Source organism: Macaca mulatta, chromosome 17 (genome assembly GCF_049350105.2).
Source record: "Macaca mulatta isolate MMU2019108-1 chromosome 17, T2T-MMU8v2.0, whole genome shotgun sequence".
NCBI lineage: Eukaryota > Metazoa > Chordata > Mammalia > Primates > Cercopithecidae > Macaca > Macaca mulatta.
This window is the reverse complement of record NC_133422.1, coordinates 11,774,041-11,789,744: the sequence shown is the minus strand read 5'-3', so window position 1 is coordinate 11,789,744 and position 15,704 is coordinate 11,774,041. Positions and strand designations below refer to the sequence as shown.

Sequence of the window (15,704 nt, the reverse complement as noted above, 5' to 3'; positions counted from 1 at the left end):
ACACACACACACACACACACCCTGGGATTAACTCCTTAGCCAATTAAGAATGCAGCCTTAGCAGTATAAAAAATACTCTTTTCTCATGTAATTTTAGTTAACAACCAAAACAAAACAGGGCAAGTCTAGCAAAGATCAATCTGGTTCTTTGTTACACTTTCTGAAATGCAGCAGTGTAGGATAAGCACCGGCTCCACACCAGCCACAGTGGACTCCTTGTTTTTCCTTAAAAGACCAAGCCCAGGGCCTTTGCATCTGCTCTTCCTTCTGCCCAAACTTCCTCTCTCCAGGTATCCATGTGGTTTGCTCTTTCTCTTTCTTCAGGCTGTCCCTATCAACAAGATGTTGTTTCCTGACCATCCAATATAAGGTGAAATTTCCTTCCCCTGTCACTGCAACTTTCTTCCCTTGCTTTATTTTATTCAAAGCACATTTCACTCTCTGAATAATACATATTGACATGGTCTTAGTCTCTCACCCTCCCCCACCAGAATATAAGATCTGCGAGGGAAGGAGCTGCGTCTGTTTTATTCACTGTTATAATTTTAGCACCCAGAACAATGCCTAGCATGTGATAGGTGTTTAAGGAATATTCAATAAATAAATAAATAAATTCTGTTGCAATTTAACTTACTCTGTGTTATATAAAACTGTGTCAACTTAGCAAGTAAATTAATGTCAAATAATATCTACATTAGCAAGTGCTTACAACAGTACTGCTCTGCTGATGAACTTTGACAAGCTATGGGCCATGCTAAATTAAAGGTCAAGTTTGACTGTCTCCGAAAACATTTCATTTTCTCCACTGCTCTGGGTGGGTAACCTTGTGATGACCAAGGGTGATGTGCCTGCTGGACGATTTGTCCAATCCCTAGTTCTCTAAATTTGATTAAACTCTCCCTACTCCAACCAGAAAGAGAGTCAGCTCAGTGGACTGGCGGCTGAGAGATCTGGGGTGCCTCTTACCCAAACACTGCATTCGATGGCCAAGCACAAACATGGGAACTGTCTGTGTGGGAGACCAGGTAGAGCCAGGGCAGTAAGTACAGAATTAGCCATTAAAGCCAAGGATGCCCAAAGTAAGGAGAGACAGGGCATCACGGAAATGGCCTGGGTGGGTTCTGGTCTTGGACTCACACTTTCCAGGTGACTGGAGTGGGCCTACATGGGCAGGTTAGATCCATGTGAAAGGAGCTCATGAACATCACCTTGGCGCCTTGGTCCTGCAAACTGTAGGCATTCTGGTTTGTAAATGATGTTCTTTCTGGTTAGACTGAAAACAACTTCTATTTCCCCACATTATGAGTGAAATACTTCAAATGAATTTGACCTTTTAAAAATCATCAGGCAGACAACTTGAAAGGCCTTTTGTGATCAATGTGGTACAGCCAGAGGAACATTTAAGACTCGGCTGGTGAAACAGAAAACTTAGCAGTGGGCAGCATTAATCTTGTTAATATTTCTAGCTAATAAGAGTCTCACTTTATACATGCTAGCTAGACCTTTATCTATGTGTAGCTAAAGGATATCACTGTTAGCTCTAGGACAACAATGGTACTGTTCTGTCCCGTTAGATATTTTTATTAATGATTTGGATAAAGCCAGAGGTGTCATACTTATCACATTTAGGAATAAAGTGAAGGATGAGGGCACTAAATATAACAAATAACAGCCAGGATCTCTTCTATAAATGGTTGGGGTAGGGTGGAATAATAGGTCAGATATATTAAAAATAATGTTTTCTTTCAGGGTAAATGCCAAAGTGCATACCCCACCAAAAAAATAACCTATCAAGATTAGGATGTATCCTCTATTATTTATCTGTTTATTCACTTTATAGTACATCTTACAATTTATAATTATATATTTCTTTGTTCACTTGTTCACTGACAGCCTTAATATATGTTAAGTTCCAAGAGACAGGGACAATTTCTACTTGGTTTCTGGCTGTGTCCCCAGTGTGACTAGCCAAAAGAATAAATTATGCAAAGGATAGGGGAACACAAGACTAAAAAAAATAGGCTGTGTAAAGACTTGGGATTTCTCATAGACTGCAAGGTCAATATCAGTCAACCATGCTGGGACTATCAAGCATAACCTAGATGTCTAGAACATGGGATGGGATCATCTTGCCTGGTTATGTCCATGGAATTATCCTCCCACTTCAGTGGGTTCCAACAGACAAGGGATACATGTTAGGGGCTGACTTGTGCCCCCCAAATCCATATGTTGAAGTCCTAACCCTCAGTCCTCAGAATGTGACTGTATCTGGAGACAGGGCTTTTAAAATAACAACTAAGATAAAACAAGGTCAGTAGGGTGGGCCCAATCCAATATGACTAGTGTCCTTTTAAGAAGATTAGCGGCCGGGCATTGTGGCTCACTCCTGTAAATCTCAGCACGTTGGGAGGCTGAGGCAGGCGGATGAACTGAGGTCAAGAGTATGAGACCAGTCTGGCCAACATAGTGAAACCCGTGGGCGCCTGTAATCCCAGCTATTCAGGAAGCTGAGGCACGAGAATGGCTTGAACCTAGGAGGAGGAGGAGGTTGTAGTGAGCCGAGATCGCACCACTCCACTCCAGTCTGGGTGACAGCGCAAGACTCGGTCTCAAAACACACACACACACACACACACACACACACAGGGAAAAGAAGATTATCACACAGACACATACAAAGAGCACGGGAGGACACAGGGAGAAGACAGCAATCTATAAGGCAAGGAGAGAGGCCTCAGGCCTCAGAAAGAACCAACCCTGCCAGCACCTTGATCTGGGACTTCTAGCCTTCAGAAATGTGAGAAAACAAATGTGTGTTGTTGAAGCCAAACCACCTGCGGTACCTTGTTATGGCAGCCCTAGCAAACTGATACATAGGAACAACTGTTTCACCAACCAGTAGCGTACAGTTTCAAAACGAGGTGACTTGAGGGGGCAACAAATACTTTCTTCAAACACCTGAACAATCATTATGTGGAAGGAAATACAAGGAAAAGCTTTCTGACAAAATGACACATCTGAAAATGGAATGAACTTGATCTACAATTTACTTATTTATTGAATATATTGTTTACTGTCTGACTCTTCTGCCTAGCTGTAAGCTCTACCAGATCAGACACAGTAAACAGGTGCTCAGTAAATATGTGGAGTGGATCAATTTCCTCTGGAAGTAATGGTTTTTCTGTCATGGGAGGTATTGAAGCAGAAGCTGAACACGTCTGCCACGAGGATGTTATTGAGAAGCTTCATGCACAGGGCACATGGTTAGGCTGCTTCAAGGTCCTTTTTCAATGTTGAAATGTTCTTAATCTGGTTTTACTTCTACTAATGAATCAAACATAGGCATTCCTCAGAAAAGGTCTACATGTTCATAGAACATGTTCACAGATCTCAGAGAAAAGGTCTACATTTTTTCTCATCTAAAGATTCTATCGAAGTTATCAGGGCCATACACTTATATTTTGCCTTTTCCCAACCTTAATGTGTTATCCGTCCACTGTACCTTCTAACACTTGAGAAAAAATAAATTTTAAGTAAAATTTACTATATATAGTTTTCTTAAAGCCAACTCATTTCAGTTTATTTATTTTTTTAAAGGAGATAGATGTTTCTTCTGGTTCCATTTCTGTTTCTTAGGTCTGTTGAATTTACAGCATGAGCTCCAAGAGCTGAAGACTGTGGAGTCTTAATAAATGTCTAAGATGAATAATTAATAATGTTAAAAATTATCATCATCTTCCTGTACTCCCAAGAGTAGTGGCAGATGGTGAATTCTGGCTGTGCCTAATTCTAGCTGTGCCTGTGGCTGCCCATATATCTTTCAATAAGCCAGCATTCAAAGAACAGAATGAAACTCACAGGAATCTCATGAATTCTACTGTTGTTATTCCAAAGGTTCTTTTGGCACAGACCCTGAGCCAGCAGATGAGCTGTATACTTTCTCACAGCAATTCAGTTAAAAAAAAAAAAATCACCAGACGACCTTACAGCAGTTTTTTTTTGTTTGTTTGTTTTTGTTTTTTTAAATAGGTCTGTCCTTGAATACAAAAGAGTAAGAAAGACAGGATACCCTCCAACTTCCACTCCAATGAAGAATGTGAGTTCCAATGTTAATGCTAAGATTTTAGGTTTTTCGCATAGCTCCGAAATACTGAGCATTATAATGTTCAGGTAATTAAAAAGCACAAACATTTCTGGTAAATACAATTTCTGTTTCATAATTCACTTTGGCAGATGTTTAATACTTGCCTGCTCCTGCAAACTTTATTTTCAACTTGCTAAAATTCTGCCATGTGCCAAGAGCAATACTACATATGGGTCTATTATGGCAACTTCTGCAACCCAACATATGTCTAGGTTTGCAGTACCTTTGTTCATATTAGTTGTGCCTCCAAAACATTTATTGTCACTCTAAATAGAACCAAAGAAACCATTAACATTGGTTGACAACTAGATTTGGAAACTTGGCTATGAAATAGATGGTAATAAATCAAACACGTTTACAATTCCGGGAAGCAGTGATCAATAGTAAAAGGCAAACTGTGTTGAATAAATCCTAATAGTCAAATTTCCCACCCAAGTTCCACAGCCTGCACTGTGAGCATGAAGGCATTGGGAAAAATTCATAGCAAACAAAGTGGAGTTGCTAGGAACAGGGTTATCTGTTCCATCTTTACCTTCATCATTGGGCAGGCAGCTCTAGGCAGGGCTGGTACTACACGAAATGTTACTTAAGGCTCTGGGTCTCAAGCAAGGTTCATTATTCTCTCCAGTGATTTCCAAATTGTTATATAAATCATTTATATTTATATTTATTTATTTATTTATTTTTGAGACAGGGTCTCACTCTTTCACCCAGGCTGGAGTGCAGAAGCATGATCATAGCTCATTGCAGTCTCAACCTCCTGGGCTCAAGCAATCCTCACATCTCAGTCTCCAAAGGAGCTAGGACTACAGGCATGTGCCACCATGCCTGGTTAATTTTTTTTCAAAAATTTTTTATAGCAACCGGGTCTCACTATGCTGACCAGGCTGGTCTCAAACTTCTGGCCTTGAGTGATCGTCCCGCCTCAGCCTCCCGAAATGCTGGAATTACAGGCATGAGTCACTGCACCCAGTCATAAATCATTTTTAAAGGGGGATTTGAAGGAAGGGGTTATCCTGCACATTGCAAAGGATTGAAGCAGCACTAGCATGGTGAAACCACACCTGATTTGGATTCAGAGAATCTGTGGTCAAGTCCAATCTCACTAATGAACCAGTTGGAAACTCTAAGCTAGTCACTCAAGTTCCCTGTACATCAGTTCCTGCTCATATAAACATAAGAACATGAATAATACACACCACTGAAGACTGTAGTGAAGACAGAGACAGTAGAAATGTGTAGCGTCATGTAGGCATCATAATTATAACATCATTATACTAATGGTAGCGTTTAGTGCATGATTGCTAGGTATCAGCAGTCACTGTGCTGAGTACTTTTCATGCATTATCTCACTTCATCCTCATAACTCTACAAGTATTTTATCTCTGTTTTATAGATTAAGAAACTGAAGTTTGGAGAATCCAAGGTCACTCCTAATAAATACTTGCCTGATATGATGTAATTTTTATGAGCTTTAATGGTTCTATGACTCAACACAAATTGTACCTAATCTTAAAGGAGTTAAATATCTTATTTTAATCCAATAAGAGACCTAACATCCATCAAGTGCCTTCTTCGTGCCACACAACAGGCTGTTATGACAATCCACAGACCTGTAGTGTGTTTATGGATAAGGTATTGCCTCCACTTTAAAGATGGGAAAACTGAAGTTCATTGCAGTCAAGTTACTGCCCAAGATGTCACAGCAGTAAGTGACTCCTGATTCTAATTCAGGCTTAGCTCTCCACATGGCCTTCCTTTACCTCCATATTCTCATCTATTCTAACTTGAGTTAACTGAATAAAGGCAATAAAAAAATCATAAAATAGAATAGTAAAATGATACAGTAAAAAAAAAAAGATAACATTTTCTCTTATCTAAACCTTGCTTTTTGATACTTGCATGACTACTAAGCATTCAATCCAAAACCTGGCCGTGAACATTTTATTTTTACTGACACAAATAAGTAAAATAAAAAACAAGCCTCTGAAGAGAATTTTTTTTTAAAGGTATAACATAAGATTAACATCAGATCTTTTAAAGTTAATTTTGGCCAAAACAATCTGAGTTTGGCCCTCACTCTTCCGACCAACTTTCCTTATATTTTTCCCCAATAGTCATACTCTTCCTCCTCTAACCCACCATCATCCCTGGCCACTGCCCTGCTGCCTGCCTTCCACACCTATCATGTTAATTGCCACCTCTAAACCTTTATTACATTTTTCTCCCTTTGCTGAGGATATGGTCCTCTTCACGTGTTCAAATTCCACCCATCACTTAAGATGAGTTCAAGTCCTATCATTCCATGAGCCTTCTGACTATCCTGATGAGTCATTATAATCCCTTCCTTGGACTCTTACTGTATCTGTCAACATCACTATTCCACCTGGCACTTAGTTATTAGCTTTAATGGTTCTAGATGTTAGTCCGTCACTCCAAATGGATGACAACACCCCAGGGGATGGAGACTGTCTTTATTGTTTTTCTCTGCCCTATTGTACCAAGAAGCTCTCAAGAGTTTTGTAACAACGGAAAAGAATAATTTTCTTTAAAGGAGAAAAAAACACAGAGTCTGTAAATGTTGCTAGCATCTCTTTTCTTACATGTTATTTTTAAATGGTATTAATAAAAATTTCAACACACAAAGAAAGATAACTTGCTCCAACTAGGCATAGATCACTGGCTATTTTCTAGGTTTGTACAATCCAGCATTTAATAGCTTAACAGTAATATTTTAACAATGAAGTTTGATAACAGTGGTATGTATTACTAATTAAAATGATACCAGTTCCTTTGAAAATAGAGGAGATTGTTCATGAGTTTTTATTTGTTCAACAGACCAATCACCAATATATTGCCTCACACTGTGTTGGTCCCCTTGACACAGTAAGATACATCTTGGCCCTTGATAGGCTTATGATCTAGTAGCAAGACAAATGATGATCATTCAATATGAAGGTGGCTATAACATAGATTTCTACAATAATTATACTCCTTAATAAAGCAAAATCACATTCATTACAAAGCATCCTCAATGTTCTATAATAGTGTTTCTCACTGTGTAGGCTTTTTCAAAATTTGTGGGGTGGTTTTGTCATCCTAGTGATGGGGGAAGGTGCTACTGACATTCCATGAGCAGAAGGCAGAACCTGCTTGATGCCCTGCAAAGTGTGGCGCTCTCCTGCACAATGAAAAATTGTCCCACGTCTCACCTGACTTTCAAATGCTCCCCCTTGTCATCCTTGGAGATAAAAAACTTAGAATGATCTAAGTCTGGAATCTATCTGTTTTACATATAAAGAAAATATTTTTGCCCAAGTTTAATATCTTTAATATTTTTGACGCATGCATTAGCATATAAGTTGAGGAAAAACTGTACTTAGTGTGTTCAAAGCTTTAACAGCAATTGACCATCAATTTGGGAAATTATAACACTGGGAAATTATATAGGGGAAATTATACTTTGGGAAATTATATAGGGCCTCACCTGGCCCACACCTGGCCCATACCTGTGACATTCTGCCTGGGGCTGAGGGGGTGGCACATCCGTGGTGGCTGTGCGAGAGGTGCACACATCCTACTATTTCAGCATGCCTCCCATGTAATGGCGCCAGAGTACTGATGGGTTGAAATTCAGAGTAGTTTACCGTGGATTACTGTTCTTACCTTTCTCTTGTATCCTAAAGATAGGGATTTAAATATATATATATATATACACATATACACATATATATATTTTAAAAAGTTATATGTATAGGTGAGTTGTATTATCTTTGATTTTCACTTCAAGACAATAAATGAGGCATGACTAATTGTTACAAAAAAAGGAGCTAGGTCTAATAGGTTGAAAATATGTAGCTCTAGGTTCTTCAAAGAAATTTAAAGACAAAGTTCCTAAAGAAGCTATTACAGTCAGCTTGAGAGGGATGAAAAAATTCAATCAAGAGAGGAGTAAGGGAATAAGAAGATATGATAATTTATACTATTAAGACACATTTATTAAACAATAGAAACCCAAACAGGCTTAAAATATATCTTTGCCTTCAAGAGTTTGCAACACAACTCTTGAAGGCAAATATATAACCGAATATGCAAATACTATATGTAGTTTCTTGCAAATTAAAAGTAATCTGACACTAAAAACCTGAATTTAATAGAGAAGGTATTCCCATTTCATTTAATTCCCAGGAGACACCTCTGATGGGCCACCAGGCACATTGCAAGAAAGAAGCAATAACATTTAAGAAACAGATTAACCAAGGCAGAAAGGTGCTAAGGGGATAACTGAATTGATTCATCATATCAATATCAAAACTAAAATCATATTAATATATACTCAGTAAATATAATACAGATTCATTTTGGGTGCTTCCACAATTATATTTTTAAACAGTTTACAATAAGTATAAATAAAAATCCCAAGCATTTGAAAGGGAAACTGTTTTAAATAAAGGCTCTGCATATTTGTTGTTTTGAGGTACATCATCTTGGACTTCAGGATCAATATATGATGTTAGCATAGGGAAGTTTAAGCAAGAATTGAGTCACACTGAAACTCATGGCACTTTAATAAGACTAAATAACACACTGGCTAGGCTATAAAATCTGAACACAAAACAGAGTCAAAAAATTATTTTATTGGGAAGGAAAACTCTAACCCACAAAAGTGGTTCTTTTGATGTATCACCAGCCAAAAGAGACTTTTGTTCACAAATATTATTTTGTACGCAATATTAACCCTATTTGTAGAATATAAGATGTCTCTATTTTGAGAGACTAATACAATTTTGATTCCTTCCTTGGGGAAAAAAGATGTGACTGAGTTAGAGAGGTGATCCATCCTAACTGGTCGTCATTTTTTATCTCTTTACTGCATAGGTTTGGGCTGCTTCAGGACTGGGAGCATCTCGGCCTGAAGTGACACTGGATTCTTCTTGTTGCTGCTGAGTGGAGCTACTCAGCAACCTCAATCTATGCAACTAGGCCACTCTGTCCTGGACCTGCCATGACACTCAGGGACTTTTAGGCAATGCAATTTGATTTACTATGTTCTTAAAGTGTTATTATAACTGAACCATGTAACCTACATTCTTGAACATTCTGGAAGAAAAACTGGCCTACAAGGGAGTGCTTATTATTATGCCCAGATAAGGTAATCATAAAAGCCAGGAAGGATGTTTCCTCCTGACTTCTGCTCTTAAAAGAATCTCTTCTACATGATCAAGAATTTATCTCAAAACGTTCCCATATACTAGGCTGAACAAGGATGTCAGCGCAGCCCTAGCAGTAGAGATTCCCAGCTAAATTCGATCTTCATGCCAAGCAAGAAAGCTCTCTAGGATTGTTTTTAATGGTGTACTTCCCTGCTCCTCCACAGGAAACACAAAACTGGGAAAGTATCTGTCAGGAAACAAAATAGAATCTGGATATTTTTAAAAGAATCTAAAAGTAATTCTTTTTTTGAAAGCCCCAACCATGGCAAGGACATAAAAGTAATTATTTTTCAGAACAGGACAACGTAATTTTCAAGGAAAAATATAATTTAGGCCTCATTTTTTATTAAAGCAGAATTATAAGATATAATTACACTAACAATAACATCTGGTTTGAGGTAATGCATTATAGTTTAACAAGCACATGACTGTATATTATCTCATTTAAGATTCATAATATCCCATAGGAGTTTTCAGCAGCGAAAAAATTAGACCCATTCTACCAATTAAGAAACTGAGGCTTTGAAAAACCAGTTCTGCCACCGAAATGGGCAGAAGGCAGACATCAAGGTGAAAGTTCATCTCATACAAGTGAAGGGCCAATGACCACCCTTTCAGAGTGCTAGCCTGTGACATGCTCCCATCATACTGTCAAAGGCACGTGGGGGCTCCAGGCACAGACTCAGGTGAGCACACGCTTCCTGAGAGGTACAGTGGTGAGTGGCACCAAAGTACAGGGCCTGGAGCCTGGACCCCAGGTGGGAATCCTGCTAGGCTACAGCCTCGCCATTTGACTGGGAAGGTTACTGTACCCTCTGAGCATCAACTTTGTTTCTTTTTCTTTTTGTTACTTTTGTTTTAGGTTCCAGGGTACACGTGGAGGTTTGTTATATAGGTAAATTCATGTCACGAGGGTTTGCTGTACAGATTATTTCATCACCCAGGAATTAAGCCCCGTATTCAGTAGTTATATTTTCTGCTCCTCTCCCTCCTCCTACCCTCTGCGGTCAAGTAGACCCCAGTGTCTGTAGTTTCCTTCTTTGTGTTCATAAGTTCTCATCGTTAGCTCCTGCGTATAAGTAAGAAAATGCAGTATTTGGTTTTCTGTTCCTGTGTTAGTTTGCTGAGAATAAGAGCCTCCAGCTCCATCCATGTTCCCATGAAGGACATGATCTCGGTTTTTTTATGGCTGCAGAGTATTCCATGGTATATATGGAACACTATGCATTTTCTTTTATCTTTATCATTTTTTTCTTTCATTTTCTTGTCTTTTTATCTTTATCATTCTCTTTATCCCGTCTGTCACTGATGGACATTTAGCTGATTCCATGTCTTTGCTATTGTGAATAGTGCTGCAATGAACATATGCATACATGTGTCTTTATGGCAGAATGGTTTATATTCCTCTGGGTATGTACCCAGTAATGGGATTGTTGGGTTGAATGGTGGTTCTGCTTTTAGCTCTTTGGGGATCGCCATACTGCTTTCCAGGGGCTCACCTTTCTATAAAGTGGGGTATAGCAATAATATCTATGTCAATGGGTCAATGTCAGGGTTATAAAACACACAGTAAAAACTCGAAAATGCCATAGATTATTGTTACACCTTTGCAAGTAGTAGAAAGCTTGCTCATTACCGAATTTATTTCTAATATAAAAAATAAACTGACTCAGGCCTGTCATGGCTGAGCAGAAACAAGGATTTCGGGGGAAATGGTCTGATTATAAATTAGATTAAGAAGGGACAGGTGTATGCACAGATGATGGGGTTTTACACTACTTTATGCATTTATGTTCTGGACACAGGCCGAGACTTACTGGCAAAGGGAAATCAGTGTTCGCTCAAAGAACAGGCCTCCACCATAGAGCAAGCCAGCAGAGGGAAAGGCCTGGGCTCTGAGGGGTAGTCACAGATCCTGGCTTCCCTTGCATCACTGAGGCACGCCTGCGACAGACTTCACATCTTCCTCAGCCCTTGACAAACTGATTTAGTGAATGCATTAGATACTTGCGCAGATTTAAACAAAACAATGTTTCTGCTACTTCTTCATATTCTAATGCCCTTTTTGAGATCCCAGCTTCTGGGAATAACTCTCAAGACCAACTTTCTCATAAACCATGGTTAAAAAAAAAAATCATTTCACCTATAATTTACCTTTTGCATTTTTTGTGTTTTTAAAAAATCTGAAACATCCAATCTAATATTAAGTTGTTGAAATTTTGGTGATTTCTGCATAGAGATTGTATGAATTAAAAAATAAACTTTTAAAGTTTAAAAAAGTTTAAATAAAAATAAACTTTTAAACTTGTGTAGTCTATATTTTCTTCAGTGGCATTGGTTATAAGGCTATAGGCAGTTACTTCTATGGAATTTAGGTAATTAGAGTCTAGTGCTAAAAAAGTACACATGTGGCCAGGCCCAGTGGCTCACGCCTGTAATCCCAGCACTTTGGGAGATTGAGGTGGGTGGATCACTTAAGGTCAGGAGTTCAAGACCAGCCTGACCAACATGGTAAAACCCTGTCTCTACTAAAAATTCAAAAATTAGCTGGGCGTGGTAGTATGCTCCTGTAATCCCAGCTACTTGGGAGGCTGAGGCATGAGAATCACTTGAACCTGGGAGGCGGAGGTTGCAGTGAGCTGAGACTGCACCATTGTACTCCAGCCTGGGTGGCAGAGTGAGACTCTGGACAAAGAAGAAGAAAAAAAAAAACCACACATGAACATACATTCCCTCACATCGGAGCTCACTTCACCACCACAGATAATAAGCATAAATTCAGAGTTGTCTCTTTTAAGTCTGTGTCCTACATCCTGCAGGAGAGCTCTCCATGGCGAGGGTTGTCTTTTGCAAGTCATTTATATTCTAATAGCACCAGCAGTAGTTCCGGACTCAAACCTCCTGCAGTGGCTCTGCCCCCTCATGCCAAGTTCCTGACTGTATCTAAAGTTCATGTATTTGCCCCAGCGAGGAACACTAGCCATGGTCCAGGTCCTGAGAGCCAAGCCTCACAGAATCCTTGGCAACAAAGACTTCCACCACTACCCCCTGCACCCTAAAAATGGCTGAGATGTCAGTGTCAGCATTTTGGTTTTTGCTTTGGCTCATGCCATCCACCCCAGTTCTCGAGGGCACCAAAACACACTGCTGAAGCTGGAAAGCAAGCACTTCACTTCCCAGACAGAACAAGTGGGCCACAGGAGGTGACAAAACCATCACAGGGCGTTGTCACCACCACCTGCCTGCACTGATGATAAACCCCTTCCAAAGCTAATCAGTTGCTCACTCTTTTGGAAGAGCTGAATTCCTCCAGATTGCTCCAGGCTTCCAAATCTCCCAGGGATTGTACAATGCACAGGTCTCAGTCCCAAGCAGCCCCCAGCCTCAGGGAGCTTTATCTTCTCTCCAGCTGGGTAGATGACACCTAGTGGTAGCAATTAATAAAATTCCCCAAAGGAGAAGGATGTTTGAGGTCACTGACCAGTGGTGGAGGTGAATTTCAAACTCCAGTTCAATGAATCTGTGCTCATTCCAACCCTTCACTCTGTCCATAAGAGATATGATCCCTAAAGGGCTTTATATTTGCAATACATTTTCTTATACATGATATTCTAGGCATCTAACAATAATCCTATGAGGTGACAGTTATTACACAGTAACATATTATGAAAAAATCTCCTTGATTCTTTCACTTTGTCTTTATAAGAAATGATGCAGTAGGCAGAAATTATAAAATTGCTCCCTGATTATGTCCTGCCCTAATCCCTGGAATATGATGAAATATCATCCCAGGATCATTTTAGACAGCAGAAATGATCTTGAAATAAGGAGAGTATCCAGGTGGGTGTGATCTAATCACACAAGCCCTTAAAGGCAGAGAGCTTTCTCTGGTTGGTGGCAGAAGAAGGAAACAGAGAGACCTGAAGCATTAGGGTCACTGCCGGCTTAAAGGTAGAGGGGCCACATGGAAGAAAGGCAGGCAGCCCCAGGAGCTGTCCTATGACTGAGCGTTTGTGTCCCTCCTCTCCTAATTTATATGTTGAAACCCTAACCTCCAGTGTGATGATATTGTCAGACAGAGCCTTTGAGGCAATTAGGGTAGGATGAGGTCATGAGGTTGGGATCCTGGTTTGGTGGGATTAGTTCCCTTAGAAGAGATATCAGATAGCTCTCTCGCTCCCCCAACCCCTTCAATGTGAGGACACAGTCAGAAGGTATCTACAAGCCAGGAGGAACATCCTCACCATAATGTGACCATGCAGGCACCTTGATCATAGACATCCAGTCTCCAGAACTGTGAAAAAATAAATGCCTGTTGTTTAAACCACCCAGCCTGTGGTATTCTGTTATCACTTGAGCACACTAAGACAAGCTGACAGCCAACGAAGAAAGAGGGACCTCGGTCCCACAACTGTAAGGGTATGGATTCCTCCAGCCCTGAAAGAGTCTGGAAATGGATTCTTCCCCGCAGCCTCCAGGTAAGGGCCCAGCTGGACCAAAGCCTTCATTTTGGCCTCGTGGGACCTTGAGCAGAGGATCGAATTTTAACCCATGCCTGGGTTCCTGACCCAAAGAAAACTGTGAGATAACAAGTGGATGTTGTTTTAAGTGGCTAAATTAGTGGTGATTTGTCACCAATAATAGAAAATGAAAGCCCTAGAATCAGGGCTCCATCCTTTCAGACACACATGTGTGCGTGCACACACATACACCCCATCTTATCCTGGTGCTAAAGAGCTACTCTGAGCTAGTTATCACATTTCCCTCCTTTCTGGTTATTCCAGTGGCCACTCACCTATTTCCTGCTCTCTCATTATCTTTATCTGCATTCTTATCTGGCTTCCCTCCTCCAGTCTCCCCACCCTTTTCTCTAATCCTAGCCAATGCTGCCAGATTCCATTTCTTAACATAGTTCCAAACACCATTCTCTGGAATAATGCTGCTAAGAATAAAAGTTTTCACCAGTCCAGGGTATTAAGAAAAATAAAATAAAATAAGGACAATGCTGTGGGTTTTTATATATATATATAATTGTGGGTTTTTATATATATATATATTTATATATATATATATATAGCTAAATATTTTACATTTGAAGAACTTTTTTTCTAACTATCCATGGTAAGATGATCTTTTTCTATGAAATGATGATTATGGTTGTAGTAGGCTGCAGCACAAATGGTCACAAATTTGTTTCTGTTTTTGTGTCTCTTTGTAATGTGACGTAGTAGCTCCTTTTGTCAAGAAGAGGAATCTATTCATCTACCTCTTGAATCTAGGCTGCCTTTGTTACTTGCTTTGACCAATGCAACATTAGTAAAGGTGAGGTAAGGGCTTGAAAAGGGCTTGTGCCCTGAAATTTTCTCTCTTGCCGCTGGGAACCCTTGACCGTCATGTGAACAAGCGCTGGCTGGCCTCTTGAGATCAGAGACCATGTGAAGAGAGGCTCCAGCCAACCTGGCTGCCCAAACTGAGGGTCCAGATGTGTGAGTGAGAGCATCTGAACTGTCAGGCTCAGACAAGAAGGGCCGAGACAAGAAGGGCCCACAGGGTGTGGTGCTGCTTTAGGGGTGGTCCCTTACGTAGCAAACTGATACAACATTAGATGTTGATATGCAGCAAGGTTTTTTTGTTTTTTTTTTTAATGTTCTTACTTAGAAAACTACAAAGTGAATAAATTCTTTGTCAGCCCTTATACTTTTCTAAATATTTAACTGGTCCAGGATTTTTTTCCTTTTTTTTTTTTTTTTTGAGATGGAGTCTCGCTCTGTCACCCAGGCTGGAGTGCAGAGGCACAATCTCGGCTCGCTGCAACCTCCAACTCCTGGGTTCAAGCAATTCTCCTGCCTCAGCCTCCTGAGTAGCTATGATTACAGGTGTGCGCCACCACGCCAGCCTAATTTTTTTATTTTTAGTACAGATGGGGTTTCACCATGTTGGTCAGACTGGTCTCAAACTCCTGACCTCATGATCCACCTGCTTCGGCCTCCCAAAGTGCTGGGATTACAGGCGTGAGCCACCTCATCCAGCCTTTTTTTTTTTTTTTTTTTTTTTTAAAGTCCTGAACTATTGCCTTAACTATTGCCTCATGTCTGTCTCACTCCAAAGGCTCTGAAAACTGTTCCACAGAGGAAGATCTGCAGGCCTACTTATAAAGAGAGACTTTTCTGCTTGATAAATAGCTGACCAGGGAAGGAGAGCAGAGGAGGATCAGAGCGGATAAAGCTGAGTGTAGGTAGGGGGAAGTCATGGTTGAGGGCAGGAGGGTCCAGGTGAAAAGATCTGTCAAGAGCAGCCGGGAACGGTTGGGAAGATTAATTCAGCAAGATTTATCTTTCTTGCTGCTT

General features: G+C 40.1%; 1 long non-coding RNA gene across 1 annotated transcript; it reads left to right on the top strand.

Moving 5' to 3' along the window:
* Positions 1-4,029: 4,029 nt before the first annotated feature.
* Positions 4,030-11,664, top strand: LOC144336251 (uncharacterized). Its single transcript, XR_013407873.1, has 2 exons — positions 4,030-4,096; positions 9,023-11,664. It is a non-coding gene; the product is annotated as an uncharacterized LOC144336251 (long non-coding RNA).
* Positions 11,665-15,704: the final 4,040 nt, after the last annotated feature.